The sequence below is a fragment of the Macrotis lagotis genome, chromosome X, assembly GCF_037893015.1.
Source record: "Macrotis lagotis isolate mMagLag1 chromosome X, bilby.v1.9.chrom.fasta, whole genome shotgun sequence".
Lineage (NCBI taxonomy): Eukaryota > Metazoa > Chordata > Mammalia > Peramelemorphia > Peramelidae > Macrotis > Macrotis lagotis.
This window is the reverse complement of record NC_133666.1, coordinates 627,950,916-627,969,837: the sequence shown is the minus strand read 5'-3', so window position 1 is coordinate 627,969,837 and position 18,922 is coordinate 627,950,916. Positions and strand designations below refer to the sequence as shown.

Below are 18,922 nucleotides of genomic sequence, written 5' to 3'. Positions count from 1 at the left end.
TTCACTTGGTGATCTCATCAGCTCCCCTGAATTCAATCTCTCAAATGTCCTTATCCAATCCTAACCTCTCTTCAGACCTCCAGGCTTTCATTTATAACTACCTATTAAGATTTTTCCAACTGGATAGTCAGACAGCTTAAACTCAACTTGTCCAAAACTGGACTCATCTTTCTCCAAAACTTCTTCCCTCCTCTCAACTTCTCTATCATATGAAAGGTTCCACCATCTTCCTAGTCACCAATGCTTGGGTGTCATCCTTGACTCCTCACTATTTCTCAATCCCTATGTCCAATCATTGCCAAGGTCTTTCCTTCATAACATCTTTTGAATTATATATATTGCCCCCTTCCTCCTCTGACACTGTCAACATCCTGGTGGCAATAGCCTTCCACAAATCTCTTCTCATGCAGTTCATCCTCTACTTAGTTGTTAAAATATCTTCCTGATACATAGATTTGATCTGCTATCCTTCCTCCCTACTCAACCGTCAGTGACTCCCTGTTACCTCTAAGAACAAACATAAAATCCGATGTTATTCAAAGGCCTTCAAAACTTGCCTACCTACTACCTTTCTAGGCTTCTTTTACCTTAAACTGTCCCTCACCCTAACCCCCCATATACTCTACCATCCAGTGACAAGGACTTCCTTGCTTTGGACAAGGAACTCCATCTCTTCACTGAGCATTTTCCTTGGCTGTCCCCCATGCAGGGAATGTTCTCCTTCCTCATTTCTTACCACCTTGATTCTTTCAAGTCATAGTTCCTTTGGCAGGAAGCCTTTCCCAATTTCCTCTTAATTCTAGAGCCTTTCCTTTGATAATTATTTCCAATTTAACCCAAATATCACTTATTTCCACATATATGTTTGCATATCTTCTCTCTCACTAGACTATGAGATCCTTGAGAGCATGGATTGTTTTTGTCTTCCTCAGCACAGCATCTCTCTATATTGAGTTATTTTTCTTTTTTGTCCAACTCTTCCTGATTCCATTTGGGGTTTTCTTGGCAAAGATACTAGAGTGACTTACCATTTCCTTCTCCAGTTCATTTGATAGACTAGGGAAAATGAGGTAAACAGGGTGATGTGACTTGCCCACGTTCACTAAGTGTCTGATACTGGATTTGAACTCAGGCCCATGAGTCTTCCTGACTCCAGTGGTTGCTCCAAGAACTCTGGTACCACCTAACTGCCCCAGAATTCCCACTTTGATATTCCCTACAAGTGGTTCCCCCAGTGCATAGTACATACTAGACATTCAGTAAATGCTTACTAACTAGATTCCATTTCTTCTAGCTCCCTCCAGAGTGATCCTGCTAATCCTGCCCCACCCAAATCTTCAATCTCTATCAAAAGAATCCTTCTCTGTTGTTTACAAACATGCAACCTCACATACCTAAAAACAAAAAAAAAACCCCTTTACTTGACCCGGCCATCATTCTATCTTCCTAGTTGTTTTTCTACTTTTCCTGGTCAAACTTTAAACAGGTGATAATATTTCCTGCCTTCACTTCCCAGCCTCCTCTTTACTTTTCAACCCCTTTCAGTTCGACCTCTGATTTCACGCCTTATTGGAAACTGCTTTCTTCAAGATAATAGCAATTAACAGGTAATATTTATATAGTGCTTTAAGAGCACTTTAGAAATGTTATTTCATCTGATCCTCACAAAAGCCCTTGGAGTTAGAGGTTATTATTATCTCTAATTTACAGAAGAAACTGAGACCTAAAGAATTTGTCCAGGGTCACACAGTGTGTCTGAGGTCACATTTGAATTCAAGTCTCCCTGCCTCCAATTCCAGCTAGTTGTCAAAGATTTCTTAAATCATGAATTATTGATGTGTGTGTGTGTGTGTGTGTGTGTGTGTCTGTGTGTGTGTGTGTGAGAGAGAGAGAGAGAGAGATGGATCCCTTTGGCAGTCTGATGATAGTAGTTATGAATCCTCAGAAGGTTTCAAAATACATGAAATAAAATATATAGGATTACAAAGGAAACTGATAAAACATTTACCAAACTTTTTTTTTAAAATAAGTATGTAGACTCCAGCTTGAGTCCCTCTCTCAAATGTTAATCCAGTGAGTGGCCTTTTCTCTAACCTTACTCTGGAGGAGTTCTTATTCTTGTTTATTTGATAACAAAGGTCATCATTCCCTCCTCCTCAATAATCTCTCCTTTCTGGGTTTTCATAACTGACCTTTCCTGACTCTCCTCCTGTCTGAATACTCCTTCTGAAGTCTCCTTTGCTGGACCATCATCCATTTCTTATCCCCTGTGTTTGAGATCTGTCCAAGGTCTCCTCTTCTATCTCTATACTTTCCTAAGGTGATAACAACTCCCAAAGGTAAAATTATGATATCTGGGGGCGGCTAGGTGGCACAGTGGATAAAGCATTGGCCCTGGAGTCAGGAGTACCTGGGTTCAAATCTGGTCTCAGACACTTAATAATTACCTAGCTGTGTGGCCTTGGGCAAGCCACTTAACCCCATTTGCCTTGCCAAAAATCTAAAAAAAAAATTATGATATCTCTGTAAACTTCTCCCATATCTACATATCCCATAGTCTCTCATTACCTATAACCTGCTAGACAGACATCTCCATGTGGATGTCCCATAAGTATTTCAACCTTGGCATGTCCAAAATAGAATTATCTTTACTCTTGCCCCTATTTCTTTTCTTCCCCTCCTTGTTTCTATAGAGGACACCACCATCCTTCAAGATACCTGGGTTTACAGTGCTGGAGTCAGCTTTGCTCTTTCCTTCTCACCACTTATATCCAGTCCGTTGCGAGCCTGGTGGAATCTGCCCCAAAATCCTCTCTCATCTGGCACTTACTTTCAACCCAACTAGACACCACCCTCATTCAGACCTCTCTCCTGGACTGCTTACTGCAAAAGTCTTCTACTTAATCTCTCTCATACTCCTATCACCCATGCAGCTGCCAAACTGATATTCCTAAAGCACAGGTCTGCCCATGTCTCCCTTAGATCATCAAGTTCCAGTGGCTCTCATCTTGTCTCTAGGTTAAAATGTAATCTACTCGGTTAGACATTCAAATCTCTTCAAAATTTGGCTCCAACTTATCTTTCCAGACTGATTTCACATCACTCCTCTTCACATACTAAATAGGTTCCAATTAGTTTTTTTACCCTTTCCTGTTCATGAAATTTCATTTCCGGACTCTCTGTTTTTGCAGATTCTCTATCTCCAATGTCTGGAATTCTCTCCTTCCTCCCTTCTCCCTTCTAGACTCTCAATACTTCAAAGAGGTCCAAGACAGAAAGGACCCCGTCTACCCCCAAATAAGTATAGAATCACTTTTTGTGGTATCAAAGAATTGGAAACAAAGTAGATGCCCATAGACTGATTAAATGAATCACAGCATATAAAAGCAATTAAATTTTATGGCACGGTTAAAAAGATGACTATGAAGAATTCAGAGATGCGTGGGAAGATTTCTTTGAACTGATGCGAGTGAAATGAGCAAAACCTAGAGAGACCAAAAAAATAAAGCAGATGTGTGTGATTTTAAACGACCACACTTGGTCCTGGGGAAAATATTCGAAAAGGCATTTATTTCCTTCCCTTCTTTGTAGAGGTGGGTAACTCTGGGTGTGGAACATTGCAGTCATTCTTTGTCGGCGTGGTTGGTTTTGCCAGACTGTTTTTACAATGTTTTTTTTTTTTATTCTTTGTTAACAAAGAATGGCTTGCTTCGGGAATTAGGGCTAGGGTCGGAAATCAAGATGGCATTAAAATATGTCAAATCCCAAACCTTAAAAGTAGATAGGATTGTTTTTCCTTGGCCGGCGCCCCTTTCCGGCTTCTCAGTCCCGCTGTGGGACGGACTGATAGCTGTCAGGTCCAGGTGGGAGCAGCGGGCAGCCCAGCCGCGGGCCGGGCCGGGGGCCAGGCGGGCCGGGCCGGGCCGGGCCGGGCTGCGGGCCGCCTGCCAGACGGCCGGGCTCGCTGCCGGGCCCTGAGTCACGCCGCCCTGACTCACCGGCCGCGCGGCCCCGCCCCCCGCCCGCAGGCCGCCGCGGCCGCCAACAAACACCGCGTCGCCCAGCAACCAGGAGGCGGGGCCGCCTGCCAGCCGGCCCCGCCCCGCCCCGCCCGGCCCGGCCCGCCCCGCCCCGCCCCGCCCCGCCCGGCCCCGGGAGCGGGCACTCGGGGCGCAGACCGGGCCGCTTCCAGCCGCGGCCTCGCCACCGTCGGGCCTCCAGCTTAGGGCAGGCAGAGTCAGTCCAGGAGGGCAGGGAGAGGACGCGGGGGAGCCCGAGACGCAGGGGCCGGCCCCGGGGGAGGAGCTTGCAGGTACCAGGTGAAGGAGAGGAGGGCCCAGGCGGGAGAGCTTTTAGAATTCTGAGCTCCGACCCAGCCCTCGTGCATCCCCCAGGATGGAGGGCCTGCCGTGGAGGCCACCCTGGGCAGTGACGGCCACCCTGGGCAGAGCGCCGCAATCGGGGCCACCCATCTGGGTGACCCTTCCCCCTGACGTAAAAATGAAGCAGGCTGTCCCCAGGTTGTTCCTAAGGTCCCTTCCGGGCAAGAGATAGATGAAACCACGGGAGGCACATGGCAGCCTCAGGCGGACAAAAGTAACACCTGGGGAGGAGCCAGTAGCCCAGGGTCACACAGCCCCCCACTCTTTCCCTGCCACCTTGATCTGTGGTCCTGACCTTGGACATTGGGTACCTGGGGAGGAAGCTGTCCCCAAGCCAACCTTGGGGATACATCAGATACACCGATAGAAAGTGTAGAGACCAGCCTTGGGAGGAATGTCATCTGGGGAGTCAGCCGTGGCAGTGAGGAGAGGCTAAAGAACCTTGGGCAAGGTGGAACTTGTTTCTAGGGACCTGGAGTCTTCCCTAGGTGAGACTTCTTGCTTCGAACCCTCCCTCCTCACTCATCTCTGGGGGAGGGGGGAGAAGGGCCAAACTAACTCTGGCAGGAAGCAGAGAGGCAGAGAAGGAAGCTATTTTTTTCTTTTGGAGTAAAAAAGGATGGTGTCACTTCATGTTATACCCTAGGCCCTCTGCTCCCTTTCTATTCCCCCTTCCAAGGTGACAGCTGCCACTGAGAGCCAATTACCTGTGGACTTAGAGCTCTAGTTCCTGTGTAGGGCTAACCCTCTCACTTATACAAATGGAGAAACTAAGGCCCAGAGATCATATAGGCCTTAAGTGGTAGTATTTAAGAGTTCCTAAACAATCAACTGGCTTTTTTTTCCCCCATGAGGCCAGGTTGCACAGGTAACAGGTACAGGGGAAAAGTAGCAATCCCAATAAAAACACAGACCTGGCTCCTAAATTCATGTACATATCTAAGTCTATGGCATATGGTTTGAGGAACATGGGGTCCTGAGGAAGAGACAGGATCATAGCTCTGAACTAAAACTGAAAACAGTGTATTGCACATAGTAAGTACTGCTAAAAATGCTTGGTGAGGTGTACCTAGCCCAAGAGGAAGTGAGGAGCAGTGAATGGGAAGGTGGCCTTGAAGTCAGAAGATCTGTCTAGAAACCCCCGCCCTGACATAAACTGTGCAACCCAGGGCAAATCATTTAAATCTCTTGCATTCTAGGCAACTTGGTAGAGGAAGTGCTGGCTTGCCTTGAAATTTCCTTCTCCAGCAGCTCCCTAAATCAAGGAAACCACTGCTCCAGTCCCTGTATAGCCTAACCCTCTAACTATACCAATGGAGAAACTAAGGCCCCAAGATATTAAGTGGTAGTATTTGAACCGAGAGCTCCTAAACAGTCAACTGGCTTTTTTTTTTCCCCATGAGGCTAGGTTGTTCCTGGGAAAGGTGTTTTTGGTGAAAAGCAGCCTCATACTTTTTTGAGGAAATAGAAGAGGGGTTTGTAGGGGAGATGGGCCTAGCTTTGGACCCCACTGGAGAGGTGGAAGCAAAGGGGAAGGGGGTTTCATAGAAGATCAACCACAACTTTGTTCAGAAGGACCAAGATGGGGATGAACCTGTTTTGTCACTGTGCCTTGAATGCCACCAATGACATGTGTATATGGATAAATCCAAGACCACCTGGCTCCTCTCTGACTGAGCAAGTCACTTTACCTCAGGCTGCCCCCTGCATTTCTTGCAATCCCAATAAAAACACATGTACATATCTAGTCCATGGAAAATATTGCCATATGATACTATCAAGGTCTTCAAGGAGGAGGGTTTTGGGTGTTGCCACTTTCCTCCTCCTGCATATATTAGGCCAGTCTTTCATGCAGAGTGGAAGTGGAGTCCCTGGAGCTAAGGACCACCATTGGGACCTTCTAAAAGGGGGATCCCCAGCGTCCCATAATAGTCAGAAGAATGAGCTAGATCCACCCTTCCAGGGTTAGTCATCAGGGAGGAATGTGTCCAATATGGGCTGGGTGTGGACTGGCCACATAGACCCTTCAGTCTGGTCAGCGAAAGTCAGTTACCTAGAAAGGACATCGCTGTTCTAAGTGTCGGTGACAATGGGAAGGCTGGGAAGATAGATCCTGGGGTCCTGAGGCTAGAGTGGCATCTTTCTCCTGGCTAGCTAGCTACTCTGGAAAATATTGAGGCAGGAAAATTCGAGATGCATCTGGGGGTTAGGGAAGGCAGACAATAGAGAAGAAACCTATTATCTTTCACCTTGTTGGGTCCTGTAGGTGGAACTATCGGCCATCACCCCCTTCATCATCTCTGATTCTCCCAAACCCAGAGCAAATCATCTTCTGGGGTGTGCCTTCCAGAATTGCTCCTGGCCCACTTTTAGATTCAACTTGGTCTTTTCAGTCTCCAAGGCCAGGCTGTTTCTTGCTTCAGGACAGGGGCTCCTTGGACAGTGATGACTGATGGGCAGAGGAATCATCTGAGGAAATTGGCCTCTGAGGTTCTCAGTTAATGACCCTGTTGCTTTCTTCAAGTGCTCCCACCCTCCTAATTATACACCTTCAAAACCTTTCACTGAGTCTAGAGAAGGGAAGAAAGGAAAAGGACAGTGATCTTAGAGATAGGAAGGAAGAGGGAAGGAGGGAAATGAAGGAGAGGGAAGAGAAGGGAACTCAGAGCTGGGAGGAGACCTTGGCTTTTGTCAGTCTCTCCTCATTCTGGTTTGGAGCAAGCTGTGTGTGAGAGAAAGAGAAGGGAGGAGGGAGAGAGAGAGAGAGAGAGAGAGAGAGAGAGAGAGAGAGAGAGAGAGAGAGAGAGAGAGAGAGAGAGAGAGAGACTGTGTACATTTATAGTTAGTAACTGGCTGCCTGCCCTTTTAAGCTCTCCCAGTCTCTCTGTCTCTTCCCCCTCAACCCCCCCCCCCCCCTTGATCCCACATGGCTGGGTAGGCCTGGGAGCTGATGCTGTCTGGGTTGATGCAGGGAGAGGGGCGACACACAGGACTGTGGTGATTTTTACCTCTTCTCTCAGCTAAAGAGGCAACAGGAAGTGAGGGTACTGTCAGGAGCCAGATGTTTGGGAGCCAGGAAGCTAGGAAAAGCCACAGAGGGATCTTGGGGTGGCCAGGCTGGAGCCTTAGACTAGGGAAGCAACAGTGGGGGTGGGGGCTTGGGGATAAGGACTGAGGCCCAATAAGCCCCTTTGTTCGTGTCTGAAGCTCCTCCCCCAAATTTTAGACCCTCCCAATCTCAACCCTTGCTTGATTCTTCTCCCCCTCCTTCAAGACTGTCCCTTCCATTACCCATCTGGCCCCTGGGGACCTAAAGTTGTACCCTGGAGGAGCAGTGTCTGTCCCCACATCTGCTTCTGTCTCTTCCCCAGCTCTGTTCCTATGGTCCCCTTTCTGTTTTCTGTCTCTGTCCTCAGCTCTCTTTCCACCTCTGTCTCTGTCACTCAATGCCCAGTGCCTTAGCCTTAGTCTCCTCACTGGTTGGGGGGTGGGAAAAGGGGCTGAGGTTGGATCTGGGCCCCCTCCTGGGCCCCCCAGCCCGGCCAGACTGGCCTCGCCTGCCATTGTTTACTGCTGCCTAGCTCCAAGGAAACTTAACCCGACACAGTAATTTTATTTGGGAACTTCCAGTGGTTACTATGGCAACCACTAGTGACGTCACAGGGGCTGAGATCCTGGGGGGAGATGGGGTAGAAGACCCCAGAAGGGCCCCTTGTTAACTCTGTATGTACCAGTCTCTGGGCTCAGCCTGAGATGGCAGCTGGGCCAACAGATGTGCTACCAGATGTGGTTCTGGAAGTTCTATGAATCTTCATAGATTTTCCCCTACCTCCTTAGTCTGGGAAGTACCTTCTGGCAGCATCTGGGACTTCCCCCTTCTGATGGCCCCAGCCTGTTGCAGTGGTACCTTGGTGACTTTTGGGTCAGGAACTGTCTGTCAATGAGTATTTTGGGTGGTGGTGAGTCAGCACCCAGAGCTGGCAAGTGGTGTGATGTGCAGGCATGGCAGGGGTGGGGGGCACTGAGCCCTATTCTCTCCTGACTCACGCTATGCCCTTGGTGAACGCCCAGCCACTGCCCTTACCAGGAGATTCTTTGGGCTTGGCCACTAGAAATCTCACCAAGATCCACTAGAGGCAGAACTGGCTAGGGAGGGACTGGGGCCACACTGGGCCTTACGGACCCACATCTATATGGCCTCAACGTTACATTTGAGGCAGGGTCCTGAAATTCTGTCCCAGACCACTAAGGAAGTTTGGACTGATTGCTAGAACATTAGCTACCTTACTAGGTAAGGTAGGAAGAATTGGGAAGAATCTGCCCCCATCTGGTGCCTCTGGTCCCTTAGGGGAAAGAGTGCGTGAGCCAGACCCTATTCCTTGTACTCCGAGATTCCAAGCCCAGGGGTGGGGAAGCTTAGGCCAGGCATTTCCCGGATGTGGGGAGCGGCTGGGGATCCCAGAGTAGATCCATAACATGACTGGTTACCGGGACAACAGGCAGGCATGGGCCCCTTGGCATGGAGAAAACCAAGACTGTCAAGGCAGTGGGGATAGGCAGGGAGGCCAGGCTGCAGTGCTTCAGACTGGGCCATGGGCCCATTGCTGTTCAGAGCAGTGATAACCACAGTGACGTCGGTCCACCAAGCTGACTTCCTAAACCCCAGCCTGTTTGATGTCTCTGTGTGCAAGGTTGCCATGGGGCCCGGCGGGTCTGTGTATGAGTATATGGGTGTGTGTGTGTGTGTGTGTGTGTGTGTGTGTGTGTGTGTGTGTGTGTGAGACTGTGGTGTCTGAGTACTGACCTGATACTCAAGGGGAGACAAAGGGATCCCTGGGTCAAGGAGTCCCCTTTGATAACCTCTTTCTTCCTGGAGCTTCAGTTGATGGCCTAGAGATGGCCAGAATACAGTCTAGTGATACCTAGTGATGACCAGTATATGGCTGGGGGTGGGCTGGGCAGAGACTGGGAAGTATCCTGCAGTGGAGAGACTAATGGGGAGGAGGTTATCCGGCTCTGGAGAGGTTCTGTAGGGTAGATGAGCAAGTTTTAGCTAGTTTGTATGACAAGCACAAAGAGTTGAACTTGTACCTCTACTCTGCAGAGTTTATGTATTGGGGGAAGGAGGGTGGTTCTAGATGGGGAGTAAGGAAATGGCAAGGTAGTCCAGAGGGACTCTGGACACCCAGGATGAAGGGGGGATGGGAAAGGGGATAAGGGGAGCAGGTGAGAGGTGGAGCAGGTATGCCCTGGGGGCTGGGCCCCACCCTGTGTAGGGGAATTCTGTGCCATCCTCATTCTTCCCTTAGGCTCCTGGAGGCTGGATCTGCTCCTCATCGTGCCCCAACCTGTTAGATACTGCCTACCAGGCACAGCCACTTGCCTTGGGCCACCATAGCAGAGGGTACATGAGGGTTTTCATTTGGACCCCAAACCTTCCAGCTCCCCTTTATCAAGGAGCTGCAGAGTTCAATTTTGGGGAAGAATAGAAGCTATCATTTATAGGAAATGCTAATAAGCACCATGTCAGTAGAAGAAATCTGCAAAATATGCTAGGGAGAAAGGGCCAAGAAGGAGCAACCAAGTCCATAGCCTTCCCTACTACTGACTCTGACAGTCCCACCCAAGGACCATGGTCTAACATTTCTTTTGACAACATAGTATCTGTGACCCGAACCTCCCTTCCCCATATAATTGTCTACTGTTGGTTCCTACAGTTTGGAGGGGAGGGGAAGGAGAAAGGGAACTGAATAATCATAGCTGCTTTCCATTTAAACTTCACTTGAGTTGTGTCCCCATCAACCTCCCTCCAACTCCATTGGGCCACTCCTTCTGCAGGAACCACCTTGGGCACTGAGGTTCTCTGAGATGAGTGAAGAAGTAAGCTGATGGATCTGTCCTGATGGTACCTGAGAGTACCTTTTCTCTACTGAAGATTCTGAATGCCTTCCCCGAGCTCTAGGCACCCCCCCAAAACCCCTCCTGCCAGTTGCCAACCCAAGAACTCAGCTTCCCTGGAAAAATGGTGCAGCTTTTCTCCCCTACTCCCCACAGGACATAAGGTTCTCAGATTCTCAGTGCCAAGCCTGTGGCTTGTGAATGTCCTACCTGAGAATGAGAAGACAAAAGAGTAATTGGTTAATCCAGGGATGGCTTTGGTACCTTATGGAGACAAGGAGGTGACCCTGAGACTCTTGAGGGCTGAGCTGACTGAAAAGTTCAGTATTATTTAGTTGTATTCCTTTTGAGTAGGAACCTGGTGGGGAACATTGTCTGAGGATCACTTTAGCTAAATTTGGAGACTCTCAACCAGATGTGGGCTGCAGGGTGATGAATTTTTTGGTCATAGAGCAGTTTCTATCTTTGTTGGTAAAGACAAAATTGTTGAAACTTTGCTCATCACTTCCCTCCTCCGAGCCTCAGTTTCTTCACGTGTAAAATGAAAGGGATGGTCGCTAAGGTCTCTTCTGCTTCTGGATCTATGGTCCTCAGGCTGAAATATCAGATAAAGTAAGAGGCTGAAGGTTCATTGGGACACGTCAATGAGGACAGACTCAGAGCCCTACAGAATAAGAATGTCCATTATCTATCGATTTCCTAGAACACAAGAAGGTTGAGGAGACTTTGGCCATCGTGTCCGGTGCCATTTAGAAGCATAGGGTATTGTCTCCCCCAAAGCCCTCTTATCCACCCTACCCTGGTGGCCTTTGGAGTCCTCGGCCGGGATGGACGGTCGATGCATGGGTTTCCTAGGCTGCCGGGGGAGAGTATGGCAGGGTCAGGAAGGAGAGAGGAGTACCCACCCTGGAATCAGCCGAGCCCCTCCCCCAGTGGGGGCTCCTGAAGTCCGAGGCAGCGAAAGAGAGAGGCATGGAAGGAGAGAGTTGGAGAAGGAACAAAAGACGGGAGAGCAGCTGGGACAGAGCCGGGGCTGGACGGCAGAAAGGGGGAGAGCGGAGGCCGCGAGGGTCCCTGCAGCGGCGGGCAGAGCTGGGTGCCACCGTCATCCGGCTGAGCCCAGAGAAGAGGGACGAGGGCAGCGGCGGGGGCGCCACGGGAGTTAGGGGCACGGCAAAGCGGGCAGCTCGGGGCCCGGAGGCCCACGGGTGACGGGGCCACGGGGCGAGGCAGAACGGGCAGGGAAAAGTTGTGTCGGGCCGGGGTCAAGTTCGGGGGCGGCTGGAGGCGCCGATGGAGGGGCGCGGGGCCCGGGGCGGCCCGAGGGGCGCGGCGCGGCCCAGGCGGGGGCGGGCCCGGCCCCGGGCCCCGGGACAGCGCGGCCCCGCCCCCGCCCCTCCCTCGCCCTCGCCCCGGCGGTAATGAGGAGGGAGGAGACGGCGAAGGTTTTAAAAAGGATTCCTCCCCCGGCCGGGCGGGCAGTGACCAGGGCGGGGGCCAGGGCCCGGAGTTCCGGCCCGGTAAGTGCAGGAGGCGGCGGCCGCGCGGCTTGTCCCGGGACTGACTTCTGGGCGGGCGGGGCCGGGCCGGGCCGGGCCGGGCCGGGCCGGGCCGGGGGCTGTGTGGGGGGCGGCCGCCCTGCTCGCCCTCCCGGGCCGGGCCGGCACCGAGACCGCGGCGGCGGGGGGGGGGAGGTCTGGAGCCGAGGCTCCCAGGCTGGGCAGCGGCCCCGGCCGGCCCGGGACCCCGGAGACGGAGGGGACCCCGGCGCGGAGCGCGCCCCTCGGAGCCTCGGGGGGCCGCCCGGAGCAGCGGCCCCTCCCCCACCCGCGGCCCCAACTCCTTTCAAGTTGTCCAGGGCCGCCCCACCCAGCCGGGGCGCCGGGGAGAAGGGGCCGGCGTTGCGCAAAAGCCCCGGGGCAGGCGTCGGGCTGGGGGTGTGCCGCGAGGGGGCAGGGAGGCTCCGCCGCGGTCCTCCTCCCAGGACCCGGTGCCCTGGGGACTCCCCTCCCCGGGTTCTAGCTGGAGTTCTCTCCCAACAGGTCTCCCCCAGCCCAGCCTGGAGCTGTGACTCTGTCTGTCTGTCTGTCTGTGGGCCTGGGCCACCAGGGGTCAGCTAGGGGTGCGGGGAATGCTGGTCCCTGGTTCCGGTAGGTGCTGGAGACGGCTTTACAGAGAGCTGGCGGTGAACCTGGGGGAAATTGCCCCTCCTTCACCCGGGACTGGAAACTTTGCGTGACTCCTAGCTTGAGTGGGGGTCTTGGGTTTTTCTGGAGTGGCCGTGGTCCAAATCCTCTCCGGTCCCTGCTACACTTGGGTGTGGTCTCTCAAAGACCACCCGAGTCACCTTGACCCAAGCCCTCAGCTCTTAGGGGATCAGGATTGAGAGCAATTCCCGTAGTCCCCTCAGCCCAGGAGAGTGACCCTCAGCCTCCCACAAATCCCTGACAACTTGTGGAAGGAAAAATTTCCATTCAGTGTGTGTGTGTATCTACGTATTGATAAGTGGGTTTGCAGTCGGGGACCTGGATTCAAATCCCTGTTCTGACAGTAACTTGTCTGACCTTGAACTTGGAATTCCTGAACTTCTCTGAGCAGTTTTCCATCCATACTTTGGCCACTTGTGGAAGTAAAGGGGTATTGTCTCCCCCAAAGTCCCAGAGCTGGGGAGCTTGCTCCCCTCAGTATTACAGCAGGTCCTTTCTTGCACTTATTTCAGTAGGGGCCAGGGATGTTCAGGGGTTAAGGTGATACACCTGTGCTATCAGAAACCTTCCTCCCCACTCTTTTGGGAGGAAAGTGACTGGTTCAAGGTCATAAAGGAAGGCCCTGCTTGGTATGTCTGGAGCCCCAACACCAGTTTAGCCCTGGAGATCATGAAGAAGCTGGGGGAGGGAAGAGCTTTGAGGCCAAGATTTCGATCCTTTTGTGGTCCACTTCTCTTCACACAGGGAAAAACTCTGATCCATGATCCTCAACTGATTCTCACCTTGCTTCTAACCCAGTCGCCCTTGTAAACTAGGACCCTGGTGTGAGGGTCTAGATGGCTCCATCCCTGTAGGGGTCACAGCTTGGAACTGATATCCCAGTAGTGGGGGTTCTGGAGGAAATTTGGGGGCAACCTCCACTGTCTGTGGAGATCAATAACTCAGCTTTGCGTCTGGAGGCAGGGGTGGGGGCCTCTGGGTTGTCTTAACTTTTTTCCCCACCCCCAGTTCCAAGTCCCCAGACTCCCTCCCCCCCTCCCCTCCTGTTCTCCCAGAAGGAAAAGCAACTTTTCCTGTCTGGGCTCTGAGGCAGGGGGAGGGTGCTGGGGCACCTCTCCTTGATTTAAAGACACAGTTTTCTGGATCCCACACTGAGGATTCACATACTTAGGAGCATATAGGCCTGGGATCCAGGCTCAGGCCTTCCTGCTCTCCCCCTCCGACGGCCCCCTTGAGGTTTGCTTTGCTCCCCAGCTGCCCTGCTTTCACCACACCCCCAGCCCCCTGTTCAGAAGCTCCTGATTTACAGGGTCAGCCCTAGGGAAACTATGCCAGGCTCCTGATACACATAGGACACATACATGACTGGGCAAGTCCATGGGGGTGGGGTCTACATGGACCTAATTTCCTTTGGTGCACATTTCTCTGAACATCCACTCTAAGATCATCAACCTTAGGGGGCAGCTCTGGACACCTTGGGGCCCACCCGATGCCTGTCACAACTGGAGACCAGATGTTCTGAGATGGATACAGCTGCAGTGCCCGCCTCCCCCATCCCCCCAAGCCTGTGGGTTAATTAGCTTCTTTGGTACAGGGAATGGAGGAGGGGAGGCAGTCTACCCCTCTTCTATCCACCCTGGGGGTAATAGACTTTTGTAGATCTCAAAGCATGCTTTGAACAAAACCACACCCCAGAGCCTTTTTAAAGTGTCTTTTATAAAGCTGTTGGGATAGTGAACTCTCCCTTTATCACACCCTTGTTGTGACATGCACAAAAGGATGCTAGGTGGAAGGGGGGGGGGAGGCATTCCTCAGAGCAATCCCAGACCCAGTATGCCCTGAACCTAATGACTGTACCTCTTTTCCCCTGTAAGGTGAGGTCCTCTTGCCTCATTGGGAATCACTTACCCCCAACACCATCCTTTTGATATATGGTTTCCCTTTTTCCCAGTTTGAATTTATCCTGATGTCCTGGCCTGGCTTTGTTCTGAATTCACTGTGTAATCTTGGGCGTGCCCCTGAATTTTTCTGGTCTTTGAGTTCTCCACCTGGAAAGTAGAAAGTGTACAATAAGTTGATGGCTGGTAAGGGCCAAGGCTTGGGTCCTCTTGATCCTTTTCGGCCCAGGGTTTTTTCTCTGTTCCCTCTCTGGAGAAGCTAACTGAATCGTTAATGTTCCCACAGTCAAAGATGGTGCCACTGGAAGCTGGGAATCCTAGGCAGTAGTTAGTGGAGGGTAGGCTTGGTGTTATTGGGTGGAAGTGGAGGCTGAGGTCCTATGGATCTTAGAAGCTTGGTTAGGGACTATTACCTAAGAAGACACAGGTAATGGATACCATCTTGAGGGTGGTCATTTTAAGCTCCCATCCTGGGCAAAGGTGGTATCACATATTCCTTAAGATGTCAGCCCCAACTATTGGCACCAAGGTTTGGAGGGTTTCCCAGCATGACAATGTTGGTGGCATTTGGTCCTTATGAAAATTCGCCCTTCCAGATAAAATTGGCCTTGTATTTCTGGCCACAGCAAAGGAAATTTCCTGGTGAGAGGGTGCCTGAGGGACAGAGTCTTGGGGAATCAGGGTTCTGAGGACACTTATAAACTTGATTTTAGCTAGTGGCACAGGCTTAAGGAACTACCCCACCCCAGATTTGGATCTTAGAACCAGGTTCAAAAAGTTGTAATTCATGATTTAGGGAAAGGGAGAGAGGAGGGTTTAGCTCTGGCTACTCTTCTGGCTCAGGAAAATCCCCAAGAGCCCTTGCCCTGATATTTGACCTGAAAAGTAGGGAATAGGAAAATTTATATGACAGTGAAGCAAGTAATATGCTGGACCCAGCTGTTTATAAGAGGTTGGAGTGACAATGAAGAGGATAGGTCAGAGGGAGAAATCCTCTCACTGGGAATCAAATTTAGACCTGTCCTGGGCTTATTTTAGCACGTTGAGATGAGGGGTTGAAGATTTGTTCCCTTCTCCAAAGGGAACCTGGCTCTGTGTCCCACCAAAAGACCATGAGGGTGGAGTAGATGGATTGGGAACTGTGGTTTTGTCTGGTTTTCTTATTTAGACAGTGATTCAGAACCCACTAAAAAAAAAAAAAGGCCCTATAGTAACTATAGGCTGGATTACAAGCCAGCCGAGGGGCTCTCAGGTAAGCTGTCCTCTGCCTTCGACCTAGGCAGACTTCTCTTTTGGGAGATCACTCATTCTTGGCTCTCTCTGCTCTTCAGCATGACAGCCTTCTCCAGTGTAGCTGGCTAGGCCCCACCTTGGGGGAGGGGGCATGGCTTCAACAGCTGTCCAGTGGGAGGGAGGTGGAAAAGAATGATTTCCAGTCAGAGGCCCCCTTCTAAAGGGAAGGGTAATGGTTGGGGAAATAGCCCCAGGAGGGTTCCCCTTGTCAGATCTGCTGTGTGGGCCCCAGCTCCTGCTTTGTGGTGTCTCTGTTGAGGATCTAAGCCCATTAGTCTGAAACGTTAGTGACAGGCCTGGCCCTGTGGCCCAAGCCCAGGCAGCCAGGCTGAGGCAGGGTGGAGCCTGGATGGTTTGGTATTTTCCAATCCAGCCCAGGGAGTGGGTGGAAAGTATGTGGGGACAGGGTTTGGAGGCCGCTCTGGAAGTTGCCCCTGATTCATCCTTGGGAGCCTGAGTAGGGGGAACTTTGAATGTGCCTGTGTACATATCTGTCTTGTGGTCACTGAGTCCTGTCTTCTCTCTTCAGACTTTCCTCAGAGCTTCACTTAAAGTCCTCCATTCTAGACTGGGCCTGCTGCCTTCGAACCGTTCCCATGCTTCTGCCCGCTGGGTCCCCACCTGCCTTTTTGCTGGGCCTGGGGCCTAAGCGCAGACGTGTCCTGCTCCTGGCTTCTTGGAGTAGGGGCAAGGTCACTGAGATCTAGCGGAGCAGGAACTTTGGAGAAGACTGTCTTGTCTGCTGGGACAGGGTGGGCCTTGGCCAGGTTCAGGGCTGTGTGCAGGGGAAACCCCACAGGAAACGGGCCGGGCCAGAGGGCCGCCCTTCCCGTTCTGTTCTGTTCCCCAGGACACCAATGTGCTGCCTCACTTCCGGAGGCAGCTTGGGGCAGGGCGGGTGCTGGGAGGCAGGAGGCAGGAGGCAGGAAGCTGGGGGGTCTCTCTTTCCAGCCTATTCCTGCCTGTACTAAACTTTGCCCAGCTCCTTAAACATCCATCTTGGGAAAAGAAGCATCCTGGCTTGCGGGTGTCTTAAAAGGAAGGGAAGAGGCTACTGGGTATCTTCCCCCCAGTTCTACTTGGGAGTGGTCTTTTCCACACCCATTGGATCTGGCGCTCCTTGCTCTCTGGAGCTACTAAGGGTGCCCTACTGGCTTTAGGCATGGCTAGCTAACCCAAGGACAGGACCAATTTGGAGATGTTAGGGAATTGGAATATGAACCTTTGACTATCTTTCCAAAAAAAAGACCAGATTCCACCAGGGAGAGGATTAAGGCCCAGCCATGGGGCCATGACAGAAGCTGGGGTGGGGGGGGAGGCCCTGGTGGTTTCCTCCTCCTCTTTGGGCTTCTAGGAAACTGCGCCAGCTGGTGTGAGATCACTTCCTCACCCTGCCTGCCTGCCTGCCACCCAATTTTCTTTTCCTCTCTCCCTAGCCCTGTTTGACCTGCCCAGCTGGAGAGGGAGGCTATACCTTTCCTCTGTCAGGATCTCTACCCATTGGGGTGGGGGGCCAGAACCCCAGGGGAGAGTAGAAAGGAGAACTGGTCTCCATGACTTTGGAACCATAGGTTCATCCAGTCACCCAAGGCATGTCCCTTCCCCTACCCAACCTTCATCAGAGGTCAGTGGTTGTCACTTCTTTCCACTAGCTGCTGCTGCTTCTGTACATCTGACTTCCCTTTTCTGCAGAGGGGGAGCTTTATCCAGATGTATACCTCTGAAAGAATTCCTCGACCCTGCTTTGGGTTTTAGATTACTAGAGCTAGAGAAACTCCCCAGCTCTAACTGCCCAAGCTCCGGCCTGGAGAAAGGGCTCCATCCCAGATTCAGGGCTGGGATATTTAGGTTGGCAGAAAACATTCCCTCTGGGCCCAAAAGGGAAAGATCACAGGACCTTAGAGCTATAGCTAGAAGGGACCCTAGAAGGCCTGGAGATTAATCCTCAATTTTACAGATGAGGAAACCGGAGTCCAGAGAGACTGGGGAGGGTGGGAAGAAGGGTGATACTACCCTAGATTATGGGCATCCCAATGAGAGGTTTATTCTTTCTTATTTGTTGCTTCTGTTCTCTCCTCCCTAGGTGTGAGTTTTCTCTACAGTCCTGGACCCAGCACCCCTGAGCCTTGGCCGGCTGGGGTTCCTGGGGATGGGATTTGATTACTGCCACAAATCACATTGCCAGGGATTTCCAACTGACCACTGGCCCTGCTGCTGGAACTGCCAGGTCCACTGTTAATGTGCATGTGTGTGGGTGCATATTTATGGGGCGATGAAGCCCAAAGAAGTGGGCCCCTCTGCCCGGCCTGGCCTGAGGAGCAGGACTTAGCTGCCTTGTGAACAGAGTCAGCATCATATTGTGTTCACAGTGGCTAAGTTCCGCCCCCCTTGTCCCCCTACCCTTGGCCACCTCGCTCTTCGTCCAGTCTGTCTGCTTCTAGGTCTCACTGGGTTTTGCCTCCTGTGCCTACTGAGCTGAAACACAGTTGCTTTGGATAAACTGGCTCAGTTCAGCAGGAACAGGAGTCTGGCCTTCTCCTGGAGACACCTGCCCTGTGACCTGAGAGCGTGGGAGGCTGGAAGGGCCCCCAAGTCCAGTGGTGGGAATGGAGGTGCTGCCTCTAGCTATCGCTGCGATGCTGACTTTCTAGCTTGTGTCTCTAGTGTCCAAAGGGATCTGAGGACTGCCTTGGCAGCTTCAAGACTTTGCAGTGAGAGCCGAGTGACCAGAAGAAGACTTGGTGCTAAAGGGATGCAGAGACCTCCTGAACTTAATGTACATTATGCATAATTTCAGCAAGCTCAAATTTCATCTAATTCTTACTCTCTCCAATTTTCCCAATTTAGATGAGAGATAACTTCTAAGTCATAAAAAAAATGACAAAGGTTACTATCTGCCTTAGTTTCTTCCCTTCCTTCCCAAACTCTAGGCCTAGTACCCATCCCCCCCTGTTTCCCTGCTTGGGGTTGGCAATTACTCAAGAGGAAATGACTCCAGACCCCTGCCCCAAGACCGTTAAGTGCCAATCTTGGGCTTCTAGAGTGAAACTCTAACCCAAATGGCCCTCCTGCTTCATGGACTGGGTGGCATCCTCCAAGCCTTGTAAGAGATTGGAATTCAGGAGCCCATTATTTTCTTCCCCTCTTAAAGTAAGCACCTGTGGATGAGGTTCAGGGCTTTTCTCCTGGAGCCTCCTCTCCTAAAGCATCCCCACCAGCCTTACTCTCTAGGGACAGAGGGGAA

The 18,922-nt window shown here is 51.6% G+C and overlaps 1 long non-coding RNA gene across 1 annotated transcript; it reads right to left on the bottom strand.

The window, feature by feature from the left end:
• Window positions 1–3,381: 3,381 nt before the first annotated feature.
• Window positions 3,382–7,953, bottom strand: LOC141500417 (uncharacterized). Its single transcript, XR_012471919.1, has 3 exons — window positions 7,391–7,953; window positions 6,632–6,952; window positions 3,382–3,485 (listed from the first exon to the last, which is right to left on the bottom strand). It is a non-coding gene; the product is annotated as an uncharacterized LOC141500417 (long non-coding RNA).
• Between the last annotated feature and the right edge of the window lie 10,969 nt (window positions 7,954–18,922).